The sequence below is a fragment of the Procambarus clarkii genome, chromosome 46 (genome assembly GCF_040958095.1).
Source record: "Procambarus clarkii isolate CNS0578487 chromosome 46, FALCON_Pclarkii_2.0, whole genome shotgun sequence".
NCBI lineage: Eukaryota > Metazoa > Arthropoda > Malacostraca > Decapoda > Cambaridae > Procambarus > Procambarus clarkii.
The window spans coordinates 23172982-23198978 of record NC_091195.1 but is presented as its reverse complement, the minus strand read 5'-3'; the positions used below and the strand labels follow the sequence as shown (position 1 = coordinate 23198978).

Here is a 25997-nt window from a genome sequence, read left to right as displayed (position 1 = left end):
TCAACACAACAACCTGGTAGTTCACTACACAGTGGCCAGCTTCAGGTTCCTCAACACACAACAACCTGGTAGTTCACTACACAGTGGCCAGCTTCAGGTTCCTCAACACAACAACCTGGTAGTTCACTACACAGTGGCCAGCTTCAGGTTCCTCAACACAACAACCTGGTAGTTCACTACACAGTGGCCAGCTTCAGGTTCCTCAACACAACAACCTGGTAGTTCACTACACAGTGGCCAGCTTCAGGTTCCTCAACACAACAACCTGGTAGTTCACTACACAGTGGCCAGCTTCAGGTTCCTCAACACAACAACCTGGTAGTTCACTACACAGTGGCCAGCTTCAGGTTCCTCAACACAACAACCTGGTAGTTCACTACACAGTGGCCAGCTTCAGGTTCCTCAACACAACAACCTGGTAGTTCACTACACAGTGGCCAGCTTCAGGTTCCTCAACACAACAACCTGGTAGTTCACTACACAGTGGCCAGCTTCAGGTTCCTCAACACAACACAACAACCTGGTAGTTCACTACACAGTGGCCAGCTTCAGGTTCCTCAACACAACACAACAACCTGGTAGTTCACTACACAGTGGCCAGCTTCAGGTTCCACAACACAACAACCTGGTAGTTCACTACACAGTGGCCAGCTTCAGGTTCCTCAACACAACAACCTGGTAGTTCACTACACAGTGGCCAGCTTCAGGTTCCTCAACACAACAACCTGGTAGTTCACTACACAGTGGCCAGCTTCAGGTTCCTCAACACAACAACCTGGTAGTTCACTACACAGTGGCCAGCTTCAGGTTCCACAACACAACAACCTGGTAGTTCACTACACAGTGGCCAGCTTCAGGTTCCTCAACACAACAACCTGGTAGTTCACTACACAGTGGCCAGCTTCAGGTTCCTCAACACAACAACCTGGTAGTTCACTACACAGTGGCCAGCTTCAGGTTCCACAACACAACAACCTGGTAGTTCACTACACAGTGGCCAGCTTCAGGTTCCTCAACAACACAACAACCTGGTAGTTCACTACACAGTGGACCAGCTTCAGGTTCCTCAACACAACAACCTGGTAGTTCACTACACAGTGGCCAGCTTCAGGTTCCTCAACACAACAACCTGGTAGTTCACTACACAGTGGCCAGCTTCAGGTTCCTCAACACAACACAACAACCTGGTAGTTCACTACACAGTGGCCAGCTTCAGGTTCCTCAACACACACAACAACCATGGTAGTTCACTACACAGTGGCCAGCTTCAGGTTCCTCAACACAACAACCTGGTAGTTCACTACACAGTGGCCAGCTTCAGGTTCCTCAACACAACAACCTGGTAGTTCACTACACAGTGGCCAGCTTCAGGTTCCTCAACACAACAACCTGGTAGTTCACTACACAGTGGCCAGCTTCAGGTTCCTCAACACAACAACCTGGTAGTTCACTACACAGTGGCCAGCTTCAGGTTCCTCAACACAACAACCTGGTAGTTCACTACACAGTGGCCAGCTTCAGGTTCCTCAACACAACAACCTGGTAGTTCACTACACAGTGGCCAGCTTCAGGTTCCTCAACACAACAACCTGGTAGTTCACTACACAGTGGCCAGCTTCAGGTTCCTCAACACAACAACCTGGTAGTTCACTACACAGTGGCCAGCTTCAGGTTCCTCAACACAACAACCTGGTAGTTCACTACACAGTGGCCAGCTTCAGGTTCCTCAACACAACAACCTGGTAGTTCACTACACAGTGGCCAGCTTCAGGTTCCTCAACACAACAACCTGGTAGTTCACTACACAGTGGCCAGCTTCAGGTTCCTCAACACAACAACCTGGTAGTTCACTACACAGTGGCCAGCTTCAGGTTCCTCAACACAACAACCTGGTAGTTCACTACACAGTGGCCAGCTTCAGGTTCCTCACCACAACAACCTGGTAGTTCACTACACAGTGGCCAGCTTCAGGTTCCTCAACACAACAACCTGGTAGTTCACTACACAGTGGCCAGCTTCAGGTTCCTCAACACAACACAACAACCAGGTAGTTCACTACACAGTGGCCAGCTTCAGGTTCCTCAACACAACACAACAACCTGGTAGTTCACTACACAGTGGCCAGCTTCAGGTTCCACAACACAACAACCTGGTAGTTCACTACACAGTGGCCAGCTTCAGGTTCCTCAACACAACAACCTGGTAGTTCACTACACAGTGGCCAGCTTCAGGTTCCTCAACACAACAACCTGGTAGTTCACTACACAGTGGCCAGCTTCAGGTTCCTCAACACAACAACCTGGTAGTTCACTACACAGTGGCCAGCTTCAGGTTCCACAACACAACAACCTGGTAGTTCACTACACAGTGGCCAGCTTCAGGTTCCTCAACACAACAACCTGGTAGTTCACTACACAGTGGCCAGCTTCAGGTTCCACAACACAACAACCTGGTAGTTCACTACACAGTGGCCAGCTTCAGGTTCCACAACACAACAACCTGGTAGTTCACTACACAGTGGCCAGCTTCAGGTTCCTCAACACAACACAACAACCTGGTAGTTCACTACACAGTGACCAGCTTCAGGTTCCTCAACACAACAACCTGGTAGTTCACTACAGAGTGACCAGCTTCAGGTTCCACAACACAACAACCTGGTAGTTCACTACACAGTGGCCAGCTTCAGGTTCCTCAACACAACACAACAACCTGGTAGTTCACTACACAGTGGCCAGCTTCAGGTTCCTCAACACAACAACCTGGTAGTTCACTACACAGTGGCCAGCTTCAGGTTCCACAACACAACAACCTGGTAGTTCACTACACAGTGGCCAGCTTCAGGTTCCTCAACACAACACAACAACCTGGTAGTTCACTACACAGTGGCCAGCTTCAGGTTCCTCAACACAACAACCTGGTAGTTCACTACACAGTGGCCAGCTTCAGGTTCCACAACACAACAACCTGGTAGTTCACTACACAGTGGCCAGCTTCAGGTTCCTCAACACAACAACCTGGTAGTTCACTACACAGTGGCCAGCTTCAGGTTCCACAACACAACAACCTGGTAGTTCACTACACAGTGACCAGCTTCAGGTTCCTCAACACAACAACCTGGTAGTTCACTACACAGTGGCCAGCTTCAGGTTCCTCAACACAACACAACAACCTGGTAGTTCACTACACAGTGGCCAGCTTCAGGTTCCTCAACACAGCAACCTGGTAGTTCACTACACAGTGGCCAGCTTCAGGTTCCACAACACAACAACCTGGTAGTTCACTACACAGTGGCCAGCTTCAGGTTCCTCAACACAACACAACAACCTGGTAGTTCACTACACAGTGACCAGCTTCAGGTTCCTCAACACAACAACCTGGTAGTTCACTACACAGTGACTAGCTTCAGGTTCCTCAACACAACAACCTGGTAGTTCACTACACAGTGACCAGCTTCAGGTTCCTGAACACAACAACCTGGTAGTTCACTACACAGTGGCCAGCTTCAGGTTCCTCAACACAACAACCTGGTAGTTCACTACACAGTGGCCAGCTTCAGGTTCCTCAACACAACAACCTGGTAGTTCACTACACAGTGGCCAGCTTCAGGTTCCTCAACACAACAACCTGGTAGTTCACTACACAGTGGCCAGCTTCAGGTTCCACAACACAACAACCTGGTAGTTCACTACACAGCGGCCAGCTTCAGGTTCCTCAACACAAAAACCTGGTAGTTCACTACACAGTGGCCAGCTTCAGGTTCCTCAACACAACACAACAACCTGGTAGTTCACTACACAGTGGCCAGCTTCAGGTTCCACAACACAACAACCTGGTAGTTCACTACACAGTGGCCAGCTTCAGGTTCCTCAACACAACAACCTGGTAGTTCACTACACAGTGGCCAGCTTCAGGTTCCTCAACACAACAACCTGGTAGTTCACTACACAGTGGCCAGCTTCAGGTTCCTCAACACAACAACCTGGTAGTTCACTACACAGTGGCCAGCTTCAGGTTCCTCAACACAACACAACAACCTGGTAGTTCACTACACAGTGGCCAGCTTCCGGTACCTCAACACAACAACCTGGTAGTTCACTACACAATGGCCAGCTTCAGGTTCCTCAACACAACAACCTGGTAGTTCACTACACAGTGACCAGCTTCAGGTTCCTCAACACAACACAACAACCTGGTAGTTCACTACACAGTGGCCAGCTTCAGGTTCCACAACACAACACAACAACCTGGTAGCTCACAACACAGTGGCCAGCTTCAGGTTCCTCAACACAACACAACAACCTGGTAGTTCACTACACAGTGGCCAGCTTCAGGTTCCTCAACACAACACAACAACCTGGTAGTTCACTACACAGTGGCCAACTTCAGGTTCCTCAACACAACAACCTGGTAGTTCACTACACAGTGGCCAGCTTCAGGTTCCTCAACACAACAACCTGGTAGTTCACTACACAGTGGCCAGCTTCAGGTTCCTCAACACAACAACCTGGTAGTTCACTACACAGTGGCCAGCTTCAGGTTCCACAACACAACAACCTGGTAGTTCACTACACAGTGGCCAGCTTCAGGTTCCTCAACACAACACAACAACCTGGTAGTTCACTACACAGTGACCAGCTTCAGGTTCCTCAACACAACACAACAACCTGGTAGTTCACTACACAGTGACCAGCTTCAGGTTCCTCAACACAACACAACAACCTGGTAGTTCACTACACAGTGGCCAGCTTCAGGTTCCTCAACACAACAACCTGGTAGTTCACTACACAGTGACCAGCTTCAGGTTCCTCAACACAACAACCTGGTAGTTCACTACACAGTGACCAGCTTCAGGTTCCTCAACACAACACAACAACCTGGTAGTTCACTACACAGTGACCAGCTTCAGGTTCCTCAACACAACAACCTGGTAGTTCACTACACAGTGGCCAGCTTCAGGTTCCACAACACAACACAACAACCTGGTAGTTCACTACACAGTGGCCAGCTTCAGGTTCCTCAACACAACACAACAACCTGGTAGTTCACTACACAGTGACCAGCTTCAGGTTCCTCAACACAACAACCTGGTAGTTCACTACACAGTGGCCAGCTTCAGGTTCCACAACACAACACAACAACCTGGTAGTTCACTACACAGTGGCCAGCTTCAGGTTCCACAACACAACACAACAACCTGGTAGTTCACTACACAGTGGCCAGCTTCAGGTTCCTCAACACAACAACCTGGTAGTTCACTACACAGTGGCCAGCTTCAGGTTCCTCAACACAACAACCTGGTAGTTCACTACACAGTGGCCAGCTTCAGGTTCCTCAACACAACAGCCTGGTAGTTCACTACACAGTGGCCAGCTTCAGGTTCCTCAACACAACAACCTGGTAGTTCACTACACAGTGGCCAGCTTCAGGTTCCTCAACACAACACAACAACCTGGTAGTTCACTACACAGTGGCCAGCTTCAGGTTCCTCAACACAACAACCTGGTAGTTCACTACACAGTGGCCAGCTTCAGGTTCCTCAACACAACACAACAACCTGGTAGTTCACTACACAGTGACCAGCTTCAGGTTCCTCAACACAACACAACAACCTGGTAGTTCACTACACAGTGGCCAGCTTCAGGTTCCTCAACACAACAACCTGGTAGTTCACTACACAGTGGCCAGCTTCAGGTTCCTCAACACAACAACCTGGTAGTTCACTACACAGTGGCCAGCTTCAGGTTCCTCAACACAACACAACAACCTGGTAGTTCACTACACAGTGGCCAGCTTCAGGTTCCACAACACAACAACCTGGTAGTTCACTACACAGTGGCCAGCTTCAGGTTCCTCAACACAACAACCTGGTAGTTCACTACACAGTGGCCAGCTTCAGGTTCCACAACACAACAACCTGGTAGTTCACTACACAGTGACCAGCTTCAGGTTCCTCAACACAACACAACAACCTGGTAGTTCACTACACAGTGACCAGCTTCAGGTTCCTCAACACAACAACCTGGTAGTTCACTACACAGTGACCAGCTTCAGGTTCCTCAACACAACACAACAACCTGGTAGTTCACTACACAGTGACCAGGTTCAGGTTCCTCAACACAACAACCTGGTAGTTCACTACACAGTGACCAGCTTCAGGTTCCACAACACAACAACCTGGTAGTTCACTACACAGTGGCCAGCTTCAGGTTCCTCAACACAACACAACAACCTGGTAGTTCACTACACAGTGGCCAGCTTCAGGTTCCTCAACACAACAACCTGGTAGTTCACTACACAGTGGCCAGCTTCAGGTTCCTCAACACAACACAACAACCTGGTAGTTCACTACACAGTGGCCAGCTTCAGGTTCCTCAACACAACAACCAGGTAGTTCACTACACAGTGGCCAGCTTCAGGTTCCACAACACAACAACCTGGTAGTTCACTACACAGTGGCCAGCTTCAGGTTCCTCAACACAACACAACAACCTGGTAGTTCACTACACAGTGGCCAGCTTCAGGTTCCACAACACAACAACCTGGTAGTTCACTACACAGTGGCCAGCTTCAGGTTCCTCAACACAACAACCTGGTAGTTCACTACACAGTGGCCAGCTTCAGGTTCCACAACTCAACAACCTGGTAGTTCACTACACAGTGGCCAGCTTCAGGTTCCTCAACACAACAACCTGGTAGTTCACTACACAGTGGCCAGCTTCAGGTTCCTCAACACAACAACCTGGTAGTTCACTACACAGTGGCCAGCTTCAGGTTCCTCAACACAACACAACAACTTGGTAGTTCACTACACAGTGACCAGCTTCAGGTTCCTCAACACAACAACCTGGTAGTTCACTACACAGTGGCCAGCTTCAGGTTCCTCAACACAACACAACAACCTGGTAGTTCACTACACAGTGACCAGCTTCAGGTTCCTCAACACAACAACCTGGTAGTTCACTACACAGTGGCCAGCTTCAGGTTCCTCAACACAACACAACAACCTGGTAGTTCACTACACAGTGGCCAGCTTCAGGTTCCTCAACACAACAACCTGGTAGTTCACTACACAGTGGCCAGCTTCAGGTTCCTCAACACAACACAACAACCTGGTAGTTCACTACACAGTGGCCAGCTTCAGGTTCCACAACACAACACAACAACCTGGTAGTTCACTACACAGTGACCAGCTTCAGGTTCCTCAACACAACAACCTGGTAGTTCACTACACAGTGACCAGCTTCAGGTTCCTCAACACAACAACCTGGTAGTTCACTACACAGTGGCCAGCTTCAGGTTCCTCAACACAACAACCTGGTAGTTCACTACACAGTGGCCAGCTTCAGGTTCCTCAACACAACAACCTGGTAGTTCACTACACAGTGACCAGCTTCAGGTTCCTCAACACAACAACCTGGTAGTTCACTACACAGTGACCAGCTTCAGGTTCCTCAACACAACAACCTGGTAGTTCACTACACAGTGGCCAGCTTCAGGTTCCTCAACACAACAACCTGGTAGTTCACTACACAGTGACCAGCTTCAGGTTCCTCAACACAACACAACAACCTGGTAGTTCACTACACAGTGGCCAGCTTCAGGTTCCTCAACACAACAACCTGGTAGTTCACTACACAGTGGCCAGCTTCAGGTTCCACAACACAACAACCTGGTAGTTCACTACACAGTGGCCAGCTTCAGGTTCCTCAACACAACACAACAACCTGGTAGTTCACTACACAGTGACCAGCTTCAGGTTCCTCAACACAACAACCTGGTAGTTCACTACACAGTGGTCAGCTTCAGGTTCCTCAACACAACAACCTGGTAGTTCACTACACAGTGACCAGCTTCAGGTTCCTCAACACAACAACCTGGTAGTTCACTACACAGTGACCAGCTTCAGGTTCCTCAACACAACAACCTGGTAGTTCACTACACAGTGGCCAGCTTCAGGTTCCTCAACACAACAACCAGGTAGTTCACTACACAGTGGCCAGCTTCAGGTTCCTCAACACAACAACCTGGTAGTTCACTACACAGTGGCCAGCTTCAGGTTCCTCAACACAACAACCTGGTAGTTCACTACACAGTGGCCAGCTTCAGGTTCCTCAACACAACAACCTGGTAGTTCACTACACAGTGGCCAGCTTCAGGTTCCTCAACACAACACAACAACCTGGTAGTTCACTACACAGTGACCAGCTTCAGGTTCCTCAACACAACACAACAACCTGGTAGTTCACTACACAGTGACCAGCTTCAGGTTCCTCAACACAACAACCTGGTAGTTCACTACACAGTGGCCAGCTTCAGGTTCCTCAACACAACACAACAACCTGGTAGTTCACTACACAGTGGCCAGCTTCAGGTTCCTCAACACAACAACCTGGTAGTTCACTACACAGTGGCCAGCTTCAGGTTCCTCAACACAACAACCAGGTAGTTCACTACACAGTGGCCAGCTTCAGGTTCCTCAACACAACAACCTGGTAGTTCACTACACAGTGGCCAGCTTCAGGTTCCACAACACAACAACCTGGTAGTTCACTACACAGTGGCCAGCTTCAGGTTCCTCAACACAACAACCTGGTAGTTCACTACACAGTGACCAGCTTCAGGTTCCTCAACACAACAACCTGGTAGTTCACTACACAGTGGCCAGCTTCAGGTTCCTCAACACAACAACCTGGTAGTTCACTACACAGTGGCCAGCTTCAGGTTCCTCAACACAACACAACAACCTGGTAGTTCACTACACAGTGGCCAGCTTCAGGTTCCACAACACACTGAGGAACCATCAATAACAACTGGGAAGTGTGGAAGTTCACCACACACACAGATATGAACACATTCGCCAGAGACTGATAACAGTGATAGCGATAATGGCTGATAATGCTGGCTGCATATTACCCACAAGTGCAACATCACGTGTTGTGGAGTTATGACGTTATTATGTATTATATTATATGGGAAATATTAAAAGTTAAAAATATACAAAGTTTTAAATGTTATCAGTAAATGTCAGTAGCTTACACGTTCCTTATGGTGAGGACGTGTGTAGGTATGTATCTTATCAGTCGTGTTGGTGTTTATCTTATCTGTCTCCCACCATGACCAGGGCTCCCACCCTGGGCGCTCCCACAGTGTGTATGTCTCCCACTATGACCAGGGCTCCCACGCTGGGCGCTCCCACAGTGTGTATGTCTCCCACCATGACCAGGGCTCCCACGCTGGGCGCTCCCACAGTGTGTATGTCTCCCACCATGACCAGGGCTCCCACGCTGGGCGCTCCCACAGTGTGTAGGTCTCCCACCATGACCAGGGCTCCCACGCTGGGCGCTCCCACAGTGTGTATGTCTCCCACCATGACCAGGGCTCCCACGCTGGGCGCTCCCACAGTGTGTATGTCTCCCACCATGACCAGGGCTCCCACGCTGGGCCCTCCCACAGTGTGTATGTCTCCCACCATGACCAGGGCTCCCACGCTGGGCGCTCCCACATTGTGTATGTCTCCCACTATGACCAGGGCTCCCACGCTGGGCGCTCCCACAGTGTGTATGTCTCCCACCATGACCAGGGCTCCCACAGTGTGTATGTCTCCCACCATGACCAGGGCTCCCACAGTGTGTATGTCTCCCACCATGACCAGGGCTCCCACGCTGGGCGCTCCCACAGTGTGTATGTCTCCCACCATGACCAGGGCTCCCACGCTGGGCGCTCCCACAGTGTGTATGTCCCCCACCATGACCAGGGCTCCCACGCTGGGCGCTCCCACAGTGTGTATGCCTCCCACCATGACCAGAGCTCCCACGCTGGGCGTTCCCACAGTGTGTATGTCTCCCACCATGACCAGGGCTCCCACGCTGGGCGTTCCCACAGTGTGTATGTCTCCCTCCATGACCAGGGCTCCCACAGTGTGTATGTCTCCCACCATGACCAGAGCTCCCACGCTGGGCGCTCCCACAGTGTGTATGTCTCCCACCATGACCAGGGCTCCCACGCTGGGCGTTCCCACAGTGTGTATGTCTCCCACCATGACCAGGGCTCCCACGCTGGGCGTTCCCACAGTGTGTATGTCTCCCTCCATGACCAGGGCTCCCACAGTGTGTATGTCTCCCACCATGACCAGGGCTCCCACGCTGGGCGCTCCCACAGTGTGTATGTCTCCCCCCATGACCAGGGCTCCCACGCTGGGTGCTCTCACGGTGTGTATGTCTCCCACCATGACCAGGGCTCCCACGCTGGGCGCTCCCACTGTGTGTATGTCTCCCCCCATGACCAGGGCTCCCACGCTGGGTGCTCCCGCAGTGTGTATGTCTCCCACCATGACCAGGGCTCCCACGCTGGGCGCTCCCACAGTGTGTATGTCTCCCACCATGACCAGGGCTCCCACGCTGGGTGCTCCCACGGTGTGTATGTCTCCCACCATGACCAGGGCACCCACGCTGGGCGCTCCCACAGTGTGCATGTCTCCCACCATGACCAGGGCTCCCACGGTGTGTATGTCTCCCACCATGACCAGGGCTCCCACGCTGGGCGCTCCCACAGTGTGTATGTCTCCCACCATGACCAGGGCTCCCACGCTGGGCGCTCCCACGGTGTGTATGTCTCCCACCATGACCAGACCTCCCATGCTGGGCGCTCCCATAGTGTGTATGTCTCCCACCATGACCAGGGCTCCCACGCTGGGCCCTCCCATAGTGTGTATGTCTCCCACCATGACCAGGGCTCCCACGCTGGGCGCTCCCACAGTGTGTATGTGTTACGAACCCGGATCCAGCGTCCGAGCCTGGAGCAGTGACAAACACGCCATCTGTGGGTCAGCTCCCGAAACCCCCGCCAAACGGACGACGACACCTGGTGAGGACAGCGTGTACTGGCCTCGAGGACCAGTTTCCAGTCTGGTTCAGCGCTCAACACCGCCGCTCCTGACCTCTGGTGAGGTGGTGCTCCGACGACAGCGCCATCTATGGACTGGATACGTCAGGTGTTTGTGCCCGAGCCCGTAAGTAAGGTGTATTAGTGTCCCGGTTATTGATGACGTGTCTGCTTACAGAGCCGACCTGGGACCACTGTGATGGAAGTGGAGTGAGTCTACCCGAGGCAGCCAGTCTCCATACTGTGAAGTTTGCTGCAGCTGTTGTGACGTCGTCCCCCCGGAAGAACACTGTGGTGTGTTAGCCTGCCAGTGGAGTGGCAGTGAAAGGATTTACCCGGGACCGACTGTTGGAGACGATCATCCACTGGGGTATTGAGGACAGGAGGGTGATTTGTGATATCACTCAAGACTCCTGTCTAGGGCGTACCCCTTATATCGTTCGTGGAGTGGCCGTACCAGCCTTAGTGGCTCTGTACCTGCCAGCAGACCAGCTGGACGTGTGGTTGACGGCCTCCACGACGGTGCCCCCAGTGGACCTGCGTTTTGGCTGACCTGTGGCCCGGGTAGGCTCGGCATTTTCAGAGGACACGTCGTGAGGCCACTAAGAAAGCACCAAGGACTCGGCACCGAGAGTAATGGCACCAGCGTCTTCAGTAGAAGACATCGATTGAGGATTAATCCCCTTGTAAAGTGTTAATACCCCTCCCCTTTGTGCACTCATTTATTTTATATATTTAAAACGGTGATGGTAATTATAATATTAAGTTCTTAGCTTTCTTTCCCTACTCCCTTTAAGTTACTTACGTCACGGATCTCATCCCTTGATAGCCACTACTGGCTCGGGAACGGATACATATATCTTCCTCTAACAACATCAGAGTAAGGACCCCGTTGCGTCCCGAGAGGGCCGTAACAGTATGTCTCCCACCATGACCAGGGCTCCCACGCTGGGTGCTCCCACAGTGTGTATGTCTCCCACCATGACCAGGGCTCCCACGCTGGGCGCTCCCACAGTGTGTATGTCTCCCACCATGACCAGGGCTCCCACGCTGGGCGCTCCCACAATATGTATGGCTCCCACCATGACCAGGGCTCCCACGTTGAGCGCTCCCACAGTGTGTATGTCTCCCACCATGACCAGGGCTCCCAAGCTGGGCGCTCCCACAATATGTATGGCTCCCACCATGACCAGGGCTCCCACGTTGAGCGCTCCCACAGTGTGTATGTCTCCCACCATGACCAGGGCTCCCAGAGTGTGTATGTCTCTCACCATGACCAGGGCTCCCACGTTGGGCGCTCCCACAGTCAGTATGTCTCCCACCATGACCAGGGCTCACACAGTGTGTATGTCTCCCACCATGACCAGGCTCCCACAGTGTGTATGTCTCCCACCATGACCAGGCTCCCACAGTGTGTATGTCTCCCACCATGACCAGGCTCCCACAGTGTGTATGTCTCCCACCATGACCATGGCTCCCACAGTGTGTATGTCTCCCACCATGACCAGGCTCCCACAGTGTGTATGTCTCCCACCAGGACCAGGCTCCAACGCTTGGCGCTCCCACAGTGTGTATGTCTCCCACCATGACCAGGGCTCCCACTCTGGGCGCTCCCACAGTGTGTATGTCTCCCACCATGACCAGGCTCCCACAGTGTGTATGTCTCCCACCATGACCAGGGCTCCCACGCTGGGGGCTCCCAGAGTGTGCATGTCTCCCACCATGACCAGGCTCCCACAGTGTGTATGTCTCCCACCATGACCAGGGCTCCCACGCTGGGGGCTCCCAGAGTGTGCATGTCTCCCACCATGACCAGGGCTCCTACGCTGGGGGCTCCCAGAGTGTGTATGTCTCCCACCATGACCAGGGCTCCTGCGCTGGGGGCTCCCACAGTGTGTATGTCTCCCACCATGACCAGGGCTCCCACGCTGGGCGCTCCCACAGTGTGTATGTCTCCCACCATGACCAGGGCTCCCACGCTGGGTGCTCCCACAGTGTGTATGTCTTCCACCATGACCAGGGCTCCCACGCTGGGCGCTCCCACAGTGTGTATGTCTCCCACCATGACCAGGGCTCCCACGCTGGGTGCTCCCACAGTGTGTCTGTCTCCCACCATGACCAGGGCTCCCACGCTGGGTGCTCCCACAGTGTGTCTGTCTCCCACCATGACCAGGCTCCCAGAGTGTGTATGTCTCCCACCATGACCAGGGCTCCCACGCTGGGGGCTCCCAGAGTGTGTATGTCTCCCACCATGACCAGGGCTCCCACGCTGGGCGCTCCCGCAGTGTGTATGTCTCCCACCATGACCAAGGCTCCCACGCTGGGCGCTCCCGCAGTGTGTATGTCTCCCACCATGACCAGGGTTCCCACGCTGGGCGCTCCCACAGTGTGTATGTCTCCCATCATGACTAGGGCTCCCACGCTAGGCGCTCCCACAGTGTGTATGTCTCCCACCATGACCAGGGTTCCCACGCAGGACGCTCCCACAGTGTGTATGTCTCCCACCATGACCAGGGCTCCCACGCTGAGCGCTCCCACAGTGTGTATGTCTTCCACCATGACCAGGGCTCCCACCCAGGGCGCTCCCACAGTGTGTGTATGTCTCACACCATGTCCAGGGCTCCCACGCTGTGAGCTCCCACAGTGTGTATGTCTCACACCATGACCAGGGCTCCCACGCTGGGCGTTCCCACAGTGTGTATGTCTCCCACCATGACCAGGGCTCCCACGCGGGGTGCTCCCACAGTGTGTATGTCTCCACCATGACCAGGGCTCCCACAGTGTGTATGTCTCCCACCATGACCAGGGCTCCCACGCTGGGCGCTCCCACAGTGTGTATGTCTCTCACCATGACCAGGGCTCCCACGCTGGGTGCTCCCACAGTGTGTATGTCTCCCACCATGACCAGGCTCCCACAGTGTGTATGTCTCCCACCATGACCAGGGCTCCCACGCTGGGTGCTCCCACAGTGTGTATGTCTCCCACCATGACCAGGCTCCCACAGTGTGAATGTCTCCCACCATGACCAGGCTCCCACAGTGTGTATGTCTCCCACCATGACCAGGCTCCCACAGTGTGTATGTCTCCCACCAGGACCAGGCTCCAACGCTTGGCGCTCCCACAGTGTGTATGTCTCCCACCATGACCAGGGCTCCCACTCTGGGCGCTCCCACAGTGTGTATGTCTCCCACCATGACCAGGCTCCCACAGTGTGTATGTCTCCCACCATGACCAGGGCTCCCACGCTGGGGGCTCCCAGAGTGTGCATGTCTCCCACCATGACCAGGCTCCCACAGTGTGTATGTCTCCCACCATGACCAGGGCTCCCACGCTGGGGGCTCCCAGAGTGTGCATGTCTCCCACCATGACCAGGGCTCCTACGCTGGGGGCTCCCAGAGTGTGTATGTCTCCCACCATGACCAGGGCTCCTGCGCTGGGGGCTCCCACAGTGTGTATGTCTCCCACCATGACCAGGGCTCCCACGCTGGGCGCTCCCACAGTGTGTATGTCTCCCACCATGACCAGGGCTCCCACGCTGGGTGCTCCCACAGTGTGTATGTCTTCCACCATGACCAGGGCTCCCACGCTGGGCGCTCCCACAGTGTGTATGTCTCCCACCATGACCAGGGCTCCCACGCTGGGTGCTCCCACAGTGTGTCTGTCTCCCACCATGACCAGGGCTCCCACGCTGGGTGCTCCCACAGTGTGTCTGTCTCCCACCATGACCAGGCTCCCAGAGTGTGTATGTCTCCCACCATGACCAGGGCTCCCACGCTGGGGGCTCCCAGAGTGTGTATGTCTCCCACCATGACCAGGGCTCCCACGCTGGGCGCTCCCGCAGTGTGTATGTCTCCCACCATGACCAAGGCTCCCACGCTGGGCGCTCCCGCAGTGTGTATGTCTCCCACCATGACCAGGGCTCCCACGCTGGGCGCTCCCACAGTGTGTATGTCTCCCATCATGACTAGGGCTCCCACGCTAGGCGCTCCCACAGTGTGTATGTCTCCCACCATGACCAGGGTTCCCACGCAGGACGCTCCCACAGTGTGTATGTCTCCCACCATGACCAGGGCTCCCACGCTGAGCGCTCCCACAGTGTGTATGTCTTCCACCATGACCAGGGCTCCCACCCAGGGCGCTCCCACAGTGTGTGTATGTCTCACACCATGTCCAGGGCTCCCACGCTGTGAGCTCCCACAGTGTGTATGTCTCACACCATGACCAGGGCTCCCACGCTGGGCGTTCCCACAGTGTGTATGTCTCCCACCATGACCAGGGCTCCCACGCTGGGTGCTCCCACAGTGTGTATGTCTCCACCATGACCAGGGCTCCCACAGTGTGTATGTCTCCCACCATGACCAGGGCTCCCACGCTGGGCGCTCCCACAGTGTGTATGTCTCTCACCATGACCAGGGCAACCACGCTGGGTGCTCCAACAGTGTGTATGTCTCCTACTATGACCAGGGCTCCCACAGTGTGTATGTCTCCCACCATGACCAGGGCTCCCACGCTGGGCGCTCCCACAGTGTGTATATCTCCACCATGACCAGGGCTCCCACGCTCTGCGCTCCCACAATATGTATGGCTCCCACCATGACCAGGGCTCCCACAGTGTGTATGTCTCCCACCATGACCAGGGCTCCCACGCTGGGCGCTCCCACAGTGTGCATGTCTCCCACCATGACCAGGGCTCCCACGCTGGGCGCTCTCACAGTGTGTATGTCTCCCACCATGACAAGGGCTCCCACGCTGGGCGCTCCCACAGTGTGTATGTCTCCCACCATGACCAGGGCTCCCACGCTGGGCGCTCCCACTGTGTGTATGTCTCCCACCATGACCAGGGCTCCCACGCTGGGCGCTCCCACAGTGTGTATGTCTCCTACCATGACCAGGGCTCCCACGCTGGGCGCTCCCACTGTGTGTATGGCTCCCACCATGACCAGGGCTCCCACAGTGTGTATGTCTCCCACCATGACCAGGGCTCCCACGTTGGGCGCTCCCACAGTGTGTATGTCTCCCATCATGACCAGGGCTCCTACGTTGGGCGCTCCAACAGTGTGTATGTCTCCCACCATGACCAGGGCTCCCACGTTGGGCGCTCCAGCAGTGTGTATGTCTCCCACTATGACCAGGGCTCCCACGCTGGGCGCTCCCACAGTGTGTATGTCTCCTCCCATGACCAGGGCTCCCACGTTGAGCGCTCCCACATTGTGTATGTCTCCCACCATGACCAGGGCTCCCAGAGTGTGTATGTCTCTCACCATGACCAGGGCTCCCACGTTGGGCGCTCCCACAGTCAGTATGTCTCCCACCATGACCAGGGCTCACACAGTGTGTATGTCTCCCACCATGACCAGGCTCCCACAGTGTGTATGTCTCTCACCATGACCAGGCTCCCACAGTGTGTATGTCTCCCACCATGACCAGGCTCCCACAGTGTGTGTATGTCTCCCACCATGACCATGGCTCCCACAGTGTGTATGTCTCCCACCATGACCAGGCTCCCACAGTGTGTATGTCTCCCACCAGGACCAGGTTCCAGCGCTTGACACTCCCACAGTGTGTATGTTTCCCACCATGACCAGGCTCCCACAGTGTGTATGTCTCCCACCATGACCATGGCTCCCACAGTGTGTATGTCTCCCACCATGACCAGGGCTCCCACGCTGGGCGCTCCCACAGTGTGTATGTCTCCCACCATGACCAGGGCTCCCACGCTGGGCGCTCCCACTGTGTGTATGTCTCCCACCATGACCAGGGCTCCCACGCTGGGCGCTCCCACAGTGTGTATGTCTCCCACCATGACCAGGGCTCCCACGCTGGGCGCTCCCACTGTGTGTATGGCTCCCACCATGACCAGGGCTCCCACAGTGTGTATGTCTCCCACCATGACCAGGGCTCCCACGTTGGGCGCTCCCACAGTGTGTATGTCTCCCACCATGACCAGGCTCCCACAGTGTGTATGTCTCCCACCATGACCAGGGCTCCCACGCTGGGGGCTCCCAGAGTGTGCATGTCTCCCACCATGACCAGGCTCCCACAGTGTGTATGTCTCCCACCATGACCAGGGCTCCCACGCTGGGGGCTCCCAGAGTGTGCATGTCTCCCACCATGACCAGGGCTCCTACGCTGGGGGCTCCCAGAGTGTGTATGTCTCCCACCATGACCAGGGCTCCTGCGCTGGGGGCTCCCACAGTGTGTATGTCTCCCACCATGACCAGGGCTCCCACGCTGGGCGCTCCCACAGTGTGTATGTCTCCCACCATGACCAGGGCTCCCACGCTGGGTGCTCCCACAGTGTGTATGTCTTCCACCATGACCAGGGCTCCCACGCTGGGCGCTCCCACAGTGTGTATGTCTCCCACCATGACCAGGGCTCCCACGCTGGGTGCTCCCACAGTGTGTCTGTCTCCCACCATGACCAGGGCTCCCACGCTGGGTGCTCCCACAGTGTGTCTGTCTCCCACCATGACCAGGCTCCCAGAGTGTGTATGTCTCCCACCATGACCAGGGCTCCCACGCTGGGGGCTCCCAGAGTGTGTATGTCTCCCACCATGACCAGGGCTCCCACGCTGGGCGCTCCCGCAGTGTGTATGTCTCCCACCATGACCAAGGCTCCCACGCTGGGCGCTCCCGCAGTGTGTATGTCTCCCACCATGACCAGGGCTCCCACGCTGGGCGCTCCCACAGTGTGTATGTCTCCCATCATGACTAGGGCTCCCACGCTAGGCGCTCCCACAGTGTGTATGTCTCCCACCATGACCAGGGTTCCCACGCAGGACGCTCCCACAGTGTGTATGTCTCCCACCATGACCAGGGCTCCCACGCTGAGCGCTCCCACAGTGTGTATGTCTTCCACCATGACCAGGGCTCCCACCCAGGGCGCTCCCACAGTGTGTGTATGTCTCACACCATGTCCAGGGCTCCCACGCTGTGAGCTCGCACAGTGTGTATGTCTCACACCATGACCAGGGCTCCCACGCTGGGCGTTCCCACAGTGTGTATGTCTCCCACCATGACCAGGGCTCCCACGCTGGGTGCTCCCACAGTGTGTATGTCTCCACCATGACCAGGGCTCCCACAGTGTGTATGTCTCCCACCATGACCAGGGCTCCCACGCTGGGCGCTCCCACAGTGTGTATGTCTCTCACCATGACCAGGGCAACCACGCTGGGTGCTCCAACAGTGTGTATGTCTCCTACTATGACCAGGGCTCCCACAGTGTGTATGTCTCCCACCATGACCAGGGCTCCCACGCTGGGCGCTCCCACAGTGTGTATATCTCCACCATGACCAGGGCTCCCACGCTCTGCGCTCCCACAATATGTATGGCTCCCACCATGACCAGGGCTCCCACAGTGTGTATGTCTCCCACCATGACCAGGGCTCCAACGCTGGGCGCTCCCACAGTGTGCATGTCTCCCACCATGACCAGGGCTCCCACGCTGGGCGCTCTCACAGTGTGTATGTCTCCCACCATGACCAGGGCTCCCACGCTGGGCGCTCCCACAGTGTGTATGTCTCCCACCATGACCAGGGCTCCCACGCTGGGCGCTCCCACTGTGTGTATGTCTCCCACCATGACCAGGGCTCCCACGCTGGGCGCTCCCACAGTGTGTATGTCTCCCACCATGACCAGGGCTCCCACGCTGGGCGCTCCCACTGTGTGTATGGCTCCCACCATGACCAGGGCTCCCACAGTGTGTATGTCTCCCACCATGACCAGGGCTCCCACGTTGGGCGCTCCCACAGTGTGTATGTCTCCCATCATGACCAGGGCTCCTACGTTGGGCGCTCCAACAGTGTGTATGTCTCCCACCATGACCAGGGCTCCCACGTTGGGCGCTCCAGCAGTGTGTATGTCTACCACTATGACCAGGGCTCCCACGCTGGGCGCTCCCACAGTGTGTATGTCTCCTCCCATGACCAGGGCTCCCACGTTGAGCGCTCCCACAGTGTGTATGTCTCCCACCATGACCAGGGCTCCCAGAGTGTGTATGTCTCTCACCATGACCAGGGCTCCCACGTTGGGCGCTCCCACAGTCAGTATGTCTCCCACCATGACCAGGGCTCACACAGTGTGTATGTCTCCCACCATGACCAGGCTCCCACAGTGTGTATGTCTCTCACCATGACCAGGCTCCCACAGTGTGTATGTCTCCCACCATGACCAGGCTCCCACAGTGTGTGTATGTCTCCCACCATTACCATGGCTCCCACAGTGTGTATGTCTCCCACCATGACCAGGCTCCCACAGTGTGTATGTCTCCCACCAGGACCAGGTTCCAGCGCTTGACACTCCCACAGTGTGTATGTTTCCCACCATGACCAGGCTCCCACAGTGTGTATGTCTCCCACCATGACCATGGCTCCCACAGTGTGTATGTCTCCCACCATGACCAGGGCTCCCACGCTGGGCGCTCCCACAGTGTGTATGTCTCCCACCATGACCAGGGCTCCCACGCTGGGCGCTCTCACTGTGTGTATGTCTCCCACCATGACCAGGGCTCCCACGCTGGGCGCTCCCACAGTGTGTATGTCTCCCACCATGACCAGGGCTCCCACGCTGGGCGCTCCCACTGTGTGTATGGCTCCCACCATGACCAGGGCTCCCACAGTGTGTATGTCTCCCACCATGACCAGGGCTCCCACGTTGGGCGCTCCCACAGTGTGTATGTCTCCCATCATGACCAGGGCTCCTACGTTGGGCGCTCCAACAGTGTGTATGTCTCCCACCATGACCAGGGCTCCCACGTTGGGCGCTCCAGCAGTGTGTATGTCTCCCACTATGACCAGGGCTCCCACGCTGGGCGCTCCCACAGTGTGTATGTCTCCTCCCATGACCAGGGCTCCCACGTTGAGCGCTCCCACAGTGTGTATGTCTCCCACCATGACCAGGGCTCCCAGAGTGTGTATGTCTCTCACCATGACCAGGGCTCCCACGTTGGGCACTCCCACAGTCAGTATGTCTCCCACCATGACCAGGGCTCACACAGTGTGTATGTCTCCCACCATGACCAGGCTCCCACAGTGTGTATGTCTCTCACCATGACCAGGCTCCCACAGTGTGTATGTCTCCCACCATGACCAGGCTCCCACAGTGTGTGTATGTCTCCCACCATGACCATGGCTCCCACAGTGTGTATGTCTCCCACCATGACCAGGCTCCCACAGTGTGTATGTCTCCCACCAGGACCAGGTTCCAACGCTTGACACTCCCACAGTGTGTATGTTTCCCACCATGACCAGGCTCCCACAGTGTGTATGTCTCCCACCATGACCATGGCTCCCACAGTGTGTATGTCTCCCACCATGACCAGGCTCCCACAGTGTGTATGTCTCCCACCATGACCAGGGCTCCCACGCTGGGGGCTCCCAGAGTGTGTATGTCTCCCACCATGACCAGGCTCCCACAGTGTGTATGTCTCCCAATATGACCAGGGCTCCCACGCTGGGGGCTCCCAGAGTGTGTATGTCTCCCACCATGACCAGGGCTCCTACGCTGGGCGCTCCCACAGTGTGTATGTCTCCCACCATGACCAGGGCTCCCACGCTGGGGGCTCCCAGAGTGTGTATGTCTCCCACCATAACCAGGCTCCCACAGTGTGTATGTCTCCCACCATGACCAGGGCTCCCACGCTGGGGGCTCCCGCAGTGTGTATGTCTCCCACCATGACCAGGGCTCCCACGCTGGGCGCTCTCACAGTGTGTATGTCTCCCACCATGACCAGGGCTCCCATGCTGGGTGCTCCCACAGTGTGTCTGTCTCCCACCATGACCAGGGCTCCCACGCTGGGTGCTCCCACAGTGTGTCTGTCTCCCACCATGACCAGGCTCCCAGAGTGTGTATGTCTCCCACCATGACCAGGGCTCCCACGCTGGGGGCTCCCAGAGTGTGTATGTCTCCCACCATGACCAGGGCTCCCACGCTGGGCGCTCCCACTGTGTGTATGTCTCCCACCATGACCAGGGCTCCCACGCTGGGCGCTCCCGCAGTGTGTATGTCTCCCACCATGACCAGGGCTCCCACGATGGGCGCTCCCACAGTGTGTATGTCTCCCATCATGACTAGGGCTCCCACGCTGGGCGCTCCCACAGTGTGTATGTCTGCCACCATGACCAGGGTTCCCACGCAGGGCGCTCCCACAGTGTGTATGTCTCCCACCATGACCAGGGCTCCCACCCAGGGCGCTCCCACAGTGTGTGTATGTCTCACACCATGTCCAGGGCTCCCACGCTGTGAGCTCCCACAGTGTGTATGTCTCACACTATGACCAGGGCTCCCACGCTGGGCGTTCCCACAGTGTGTATGTCTCCCACCATGACCAGGGCTCCCACGCTGGGTGCTCCCACAGTGTGTATGTCTCCACCATGACCAGGGCTCCCACAGTGTGTATGTCTCCCACCATAACCAGGGCTCCCACGCTGGGCGCTCCCACAGTGTGTATGTCTCCCACCATGACCAGGGCTCCCACGCTGGGTGCTCCAACAGTGTGTATGTCTCCTACCATGACCAGGGCTCCCACAGTGTGTATGTCTCCCACCATGACCAGGGCTCCCACGCTGGGCGCTCCCACAGTGTGTATGTCTCCACCATGACCAGGGCTCCCACGCTCTGCGCTCCCACAATATATATGGCTCCCACCATGACCAGGGCTCCCACAGTGTGTATGTCTCCCACCATGACCAGGGCTCCCACGCTGGGCGCTCCCACAGTGTGCATCTCTCCCACCATGACCAGGGCTCCCACGCTGGGCGCTCTCACAGTGTGTATGTCTCCCACCATGACCAGGGCTCCCACGCTGGGCGCTCCCACAGTGTGTCTGTCTCCCACCATGACCAGGGCTCCCACGCTGGGCGCTCCCACAGTGTGTATGTCTCCCCCCATGACCAGGGCTCCCACAGTGTGTATGTCTCCCACCATGACCAGGGCTCCCACAGTGTGTATGTCTCCCACCATGACCAGGGCTCCCACGCTGGGTGCTCCCACGGTGTGTATGTCTCCCACCATGACCAGGGCACCCACGCTGGGCGCTCCCACAGTGTGCATGTCTCCCACCATGACCAGGGCTCCCACGCTGGGCGCTCCCACGGTGTGTATGTCTCCCACCATGACCAGGGCTCCCATGCTGGGCGCTCCCATTGTGTGTATGTCTCCCACCATGACCAGGGCTCCCACGCTGGGCGCTCCCACAGTGTGTATGTCTCCCACCATGACCAGGGCTCCCACGCTGGGCCCTCCCATAGTGTGTATGTCTCCCACCATGACCAGGGCTCCCACGCTTGGCGCTCCCACAGTGTGTATGTCTCCCACTATGACCAGGGCTCCCACGCTGGGCGCTCCCACAGTGTGTATGTCTCCCACCATGACCAGGGCTCCCAGAGTGTGTATGTCTCCCACCATGACCAGGGCTCCCACGCTGGGCGCTCCCACAGTGTGTATGTCTCCCACCATGACCAGGGCTCCCAAGCTGGGCGCTCCCACAATATGTATGGCTCCCACCATGACCGGGGCTCCCACGTTGAGCGCTCCCACAGTGTGTATGTCTCCCACCATGACCAGGGCTCCCAAGCTGGGCGCTGCCACAATATGTATGGCTCCCACCATGACCAGGGCTCCCACGTTGAGCGCTCCCACAGTGTGTATGTCTCCTACCATGACCAGGGCTCCCAGAGTGTGTATGTCTCTCACCACGACCAGGGCTCCCACGTTGGGCGCTCCCACAGTCAGTATGTCTCCCACCATGACCAGGGCTCACACAGTGTGTATGTCTCCCACCATGACCAGGCTCCCACAGTGTGTATGTCTCTCACCATGACCAGGCTCCCACAGTGTGTATGTCTCCCACCATGACCAGGCTCCCACAGTGTGTATGTCTCCCACCATGACCAGGGCTCCCACAGTGTGTATGTCTCCCACCATGACCAGGCTCCCACAGTGTGCATGTCTCCCACCAGGACCAGGCTCCAACGGTTGGCGCTCCCACAGTGTGTATGTCTCCCACCATGACCAGGGCTCCCACTCTGGGCGCTCCCACAGTGTGTATGTCTCCCACCATGACCAGGCTCCCACAGTGTGTATGTCTCCCACCATGACCAGGGCTCCCACGCTGGGGGCTCCCAGAGTGTGTATGTCTCCCACCATGACCAGGCTCCCACAGTGTGTATGTCGCCCACCATGACCAGGGCTCCCACGCTGGGGGCTCCCAGAGTGTGTATGTCTCCCACCATGACCAGGGCTCCTACGCTGGGCGCTCCCACAGTGTGTATGTCTCCCACCATGACCAGGGTTCCACGTTGGGCGCTCCCGCAGTGTGTATGTCTCCCACCATGACCAGGGCTCCCACGCTGGGCGCTCCCACAGTGTGTATGTCTCCCACCATGACCAGGGCTCCCACGCTGGGTGCTCCCACAGTGTGTCTGTCTCCCACCATGACCAGGGCTCCCACGCTGGGCGCTCCCACAGTGTGTATGTCTCCCATCATGACTAGGGCTCCCACGCTGGGCGCTCCCACAGTGTGTATGTCTCCCACCATGACCAGGGTTCCCACGCAGGACGCTCCCACAGTGTGTATGTCTCCCACCATGACCAGGGCTCCCACGCTGAGCGCTCCCACAGTGTGTATGTCTTCCACCATGACCAGGGCTCCCACGCAGGGCGCTCCCACAGTGTGTGTATGTCTCACACCATGTCCAGGACTCCCACGCTGTGAGCTCCCACAGTGTGTATGTCTCACACCATGACCAGGGCTCCCACGCTGGGTGCTCCCACAGTGTGTATGTCTCCACCATGACCAGGGCTCCCACAGTGTGTATGTCTCCCACCATGACCAGGGCTCCCACGCTGGGTGCTCCAACAGTGTGTATGTCTCCTACCATGACCAGGGCTCCCACAGTGTGTATGTCTCCCACCATGACCAGGGCTCCCACGCTGGGCGCTCCCACAGTGTGTATGTCTCCACCATGACCAGGGCTCCCACGCTCTGCGCTCCCACAATATGTATGGCTCCCACCATGACCAGGGCTCCCACAGTGTGTATGTCTCCCACCATGACCAGGGCTCCCACGCTGGGCGCTCCCACAGTGTGCATGTCTCCCACCATGACCAGGGCTCCCACGCTGGGCGCTCCCACAGTGTGCATGTCTCCCACCATGACCAGGGCTCCCACGCTGGGCGCTCTCACAGTGTGTATGTCTCCCACCATGACCAGGGCTCCCACGCTGGGCGCTCCCACAGTGTGTATGTCTCCCACCATGACCAGGGCTCCCACGCTGGGCTCTCCCACTGTGTGTATGTCTCCCACCATGACCAGGGCTCCCACGCTGGGCGCTCCCACAGTGTGTATGTCTCCCACCATGACCAGGGCTCCCACGCTGGGCGCTCCCACTGTGTGTATGGCTCCCACCATGACCAGGCCTCCCACAGTGTGTATGTCTCCCACCATGACCAGGGCTCCCACGTTGGGCGCTCACACAGTGTGTATGTCTCCCATCATGAACAGGGTTCCCACGCTGGGCGCTCCCACAGTGTGTATGTCTCCCACCATGACCAGGGCTCCCACTTTGGGCGCTCCAGCAGTGTGTATGTCTCCCACAATGACCAGGGCTCCCACAGTGTATACGTCTCCCACTATGACCAGGCTCCCACAGTGTGTATGTCTCCCCCCATGACCAGGGCTCCTACAGTGTGTATGTCTCCCACCATGACCAGGCCTCCCACAGTGTGTATGTCTCCCACCATGACCAGGCTCCCGCAGTGTGTATGTCTCCCATCATGACCAGGGCTCCCACGCTGGGTGCTCCCACAGTATGTATGTCTCCCACTATGACCAGGGCTCCCATGCTGGGTGCTCCCACAGTGTGTATGTCTTCCACCATGACCAGAGCTCCCACGTTGGGGGCTCTCACAGTGTGTATGTCTCCCACAATGACTAGGGCTCCCACGCTGGGCGCTCCCACAGTGTGTATGTCTCCCACCATGACCAGGGTTCCCACGCAGGGCGCTCCCACAGTGTGTATGTCTCCCACCATGAGCAGGGCTCCCACGCTGAGCGCACCCACTGTGTGTATGTCTCGCACTATGTCCAGGGCTCCCACGCTGGGCGCTCCCACAGTGTGAATGTCTCCCACCATGACCGGCGCTCCCACAGTGTGTATGTCATCCACAATGACCTGGGCTCCCACCCTGGGCACTCCCACAGTGTGTGTATGTCTCACACCATGACCAGGGCACCCTCGCTGGGCGCTCCCACAGTGTGTATGTCTCACACCATGACCAGGGCTCCCACGCTGGGCGCTCCCACAGTGTGTATGTCTCACACTATGACCAGGGCTCCCACGCTGGGCGTTCCCACAGTGTGTATGTCTCCTACCATGACCCGGGCTCCCACAGTGTGTATGTCTCCCACCATGACCAGGGCTCCCGCGCTGGGCGCTCCCACAGTGTGTATGTCTCACACCATGACCAGGGCTTCCACGCTGGGTGCTCCCACAGTGTGTATGTCTCCTACCATGACCAGGGCTCCCATAGTGTGTATGTCTCCCACAATGACCAGGGCTCCCACGCTGGGTGCTCCCACAGTGTGTATGTCTCCTACCATGACCAGGGCTCCCACAGTGTGTATGTCTCCCACCATGACCAGGGCTCCCACGCTGGGCGCTCCCACAGTGTGTATGTCTCCCACCATGACCAGGGCTCCCACGCTGGGCGCTCCCACAGTGTGTATGTCTCCACCATGACCAGGGCTCCCACGCTGGGCGCTCCCATAATATGTATGGCTCCCACCATGACCAGGGCTCCCACAGTGTGAATGTCTCCCACAATGACCAGGGCTCCCACAGTGTGTATGTCTCCACCATGACCAGGGCTCCCACGCTGGGCACTCCCACAGTGTGTATGTCTCCCACCATGACCAGGGCTCCCACGCTGGGCGCTCCCACAGTGTGTATGTCTCCCACCATGACCAGGGCTCCCACGCTGGGCACTCCCACAGTGTGTATGTCTCCCACCATGACCAGGGCTCCCACGCTGGGCACTCCCACAGTGTGTATGTCTCCCACCATGACCAGGGCTCCCACGCTGGGCACTCCCACAGTGTGTATGTCTCCACCATGAC

General features: G+C 56.9%; 2 protein-coding genes across 5 annotated transcripts in view; one reads left to right on the top strand and one right to left on the bottom strand.

The window, feature by feature from the left end:
- The window catches only part of LOC138350667 (uncharacterized), a 100633-nt gene extending 91801 nt beyond the window's left edge, over window positions 1-8832 (bottom strand). The window contains exon 1 of the mRNA XM_069301846.1: window positions 8745-8832. The gene's annotated coding sequence lies outside the window, so the exon portion shown is untranslated. The remainder of the gene's footprint in view (window positions 1-8744) is intronic.
- LOC138350668 (uncharacterized) overlaps window positions 1-25997 on the top strand; it is a 625641-nt gene that overhangs the window by 274804 nt on the left and 324840 nt on the right. The window lies entirely within an intron of this gene.